Below are 2,500 nucleotides of genomic sequence, written 5' to 3' on the forward strand. Positions count from 1 at the left end.
CTCTATCAATTGTCAACAGTGTTTTCGCCGAAATTGGGCCGAGCACTAGTCGATGGTATAAACGAGGCAAAAGGTAAAACCTAAGCACAACCAGACGCTGCTGAGGTTTCAAGGGCGCCTTAGACACTCTCTCGAGAAGAATGGCCAACTGTCTTCTTACTAGACCCTTCTCAAGGCCCTTGACACCGAAGTGTACACCCAAGTAGCGCCATGTAGACGTGCAGTTCGTCGTTGCCAGACGTTCCCCATTCACAAAGAAGTCAATGTCTGTTCGGATCTTGGACCTCTTCTGCCAACCCGATGGCTCGATGACTAGGGTCGTTGACTTTGCCGCGTTAATCTTAAGTCCTCTGGCACCGAGAAATGAATTCAGACGATCAATTTGCTGCCTGAGGCCCCAGTGGGTAGCTGTGGTCAGGATAATATCGTCCGCAAATGCCATGGCCGATACCTTCATCCCCTCACTGGTAAAGGCCAACTGGGGGTCAAGCTCAGCCAAGAACTCGTCAATGACTAAGTTGAACAGGAGCGGTGAAAGGGGATCACCCTGCCTTACCCCCACTGTAGGATGGACGACCAGCGATTTGCCTCCGAATGTCAGCACTGTTACCGCATTTTGGTAAAAGTCTTCAATGTACGAGATAAAGTCTTCAGAGATCCCTTTTCTGCGTAAGGCTCTCAAGATTGCCGGTAAAACAACCCTATCGAAAGCCTTCGCAATGTCAAGCGAGGCCAGAGACAAGGGTCGCAGTGACTTGCGCGCTTCATCAATGATTGTCGCAAGGAGAAGAATGTTTTCAGCACACCCATCCACTGGCAAAAATGCCCTCTGCTGCAGGTCCAAATCGAGGTCAGCAAGCAGCCTTCGGAAATATATCTTATGAAGCAGTCTAAGGAGCACATGAGATATTGAGATTGGGCGGTGTTGCGAGGCTGTTGAAGCACCAGGAACTTTGGGAATGAAGATCGTTCGTGCTTGGGTGAGAAAGAGTGGAAGTCGCTTCAGCAGCAGGAGCAAGTTAAGTAGAACCTGGAGTATTACTGGCGGAACCTTCCGCAGTTCCCTCGCCGCAAAGCCATCAGGTCCGGCTGCCGAGCTTGATGAGGGCATTGCCGCCTTAATGTCCATTTCTGTGATAAGGAACACAGGATCGATAACCTTGTGCGGGCGTTCGATAGCAGGAGACACTGATGAAGGCACCACTTTCTCCATGATCTCTCTCCATTCTTCTAGAAAAGCTTGGGGATCCTCCACCTTGGAGTCCGCCTCTCCATCCAGAATCTGTCTTGCACACTGTGTCCTGTTCCGTCTGAAGAGTTGTTGTGTCAAGGCGTATTCCCGCTTCTTTTTCTTCCTGCGACTTTCTTGAACAGGTGGAAGAGGTTGGCGACCATGCGGACGCAAGTCCGAAGCGAACACCTCCCTTAGGTAGGCATTAAGAGCTATCGTTATATCCTCCCTGTCGAGGAATCTCTTTGCAAGCTCCCATAGCTTGTATGCTTGGTACGCTCTTGGCGGAGGTTTTGTTGTTAGACCTCTTAGCTCAGCCTCAATCACCTCACGGTGATTTACCTCGGGGATGACCAGGGAGGCGTCCTCAACAGCTTGCTCCCCAATGTCGGCTAGCACCTCCTGAGTGCTTCTTGGGTAGAGTCTGTTCTGTAGGTCTTCCACCAGCCTCTTGTAACCTTCCTGCCTTCTGTGCGATTTAATGCTGTGCAGCGTGCGGTGCGGAAACGCTCTTAGTAGCTGTGCATTGATGTCCCGGACCTTCTGGGATCTTAATTCAACCTCCTTAGTTGCCATCAGGTACTCCTCCTCCTTTTTCCATCTGGGCTTGAGTCTGGCCAGATTCACATCTTCGTTGTATTCTTCAAAATGCCGATGCCGGCGATGCTGGCTCAGGCCAATCTTGCTACCAAAGGTTGCAGTACATTCTGGACATTGGAATGTCGTTGTCATGGTTGATATGTGGCCTGTCATATTCGCGTCAGCCGGGGCGGCATTTTCGGAACAGCCGGTAGCTGCTCCGTTCTCAGAACCTTCCTCTGTGGGCTTGTTGCCCGAACGCTTTGGCATGCTGCTCCTTTGAGTGATTTCTCCGGGGGGCGACCCGCAGAACACAGGTTCACCTCCCTCGTCCTCGTCATCGGACGAACGTAAGTCGGGTGGAAGTACGAACTTCCTCCTGACCCTAGGTCCTACCCCCGTAGACATCCAGACTGACCCCACATGGACACTGTCAGCAGAATCGCGCGCATTCGCCGCATCAGTGCCAAGGGGAGCTGGTTGACCGGAGGGGACCGCAGGGGTTGCACCAAGAACTGGCTCCCCTGAATCAGCGTATGAAGCCACGTTTGAACTTGGCTCCTCCGCAGCATCAACAGACGCTTGGTCAGGTAGGGAGTTAATAACCCGCCTGTCCTTAGGCCTTGCCCCTGTCATTACCCAGGCTGACACCCCATGGCTGTCGGCTGAAGCGCGCGCCTTCACCGACCT

At 52.5% G+C, this 2,500-nt stretch overlaps 1 pseudogene; it reads right to left on the bottom strand.

Moving 5' to 3' along the window:
- Window positions 1–2,500, bottom strand: part of LOC142790775 (large subunit ribosomal RNA) — an 8,306-nt pseudogene that overhangs the window by 2,432 nt on the left and 3,374 nt on the right.

The sequence above is a fragment of the Rhipicephalus microplus genome, unplaced genomic scaffold (genome assembly GCF_043290135.1).
Source record: "Rhipicephalus microplus isolate Deutch F79 unplaced genomic scaffold, USDA_Rmic scaffold_124, whole genome shotgun sequence".
Taxonomy (NCBI): Eukaryota; Metazoa; Arthropoda; class Arachnida; order Ixodida; family Ixodidae; genus Rhipicephalus; species Rhipicephalus microplus.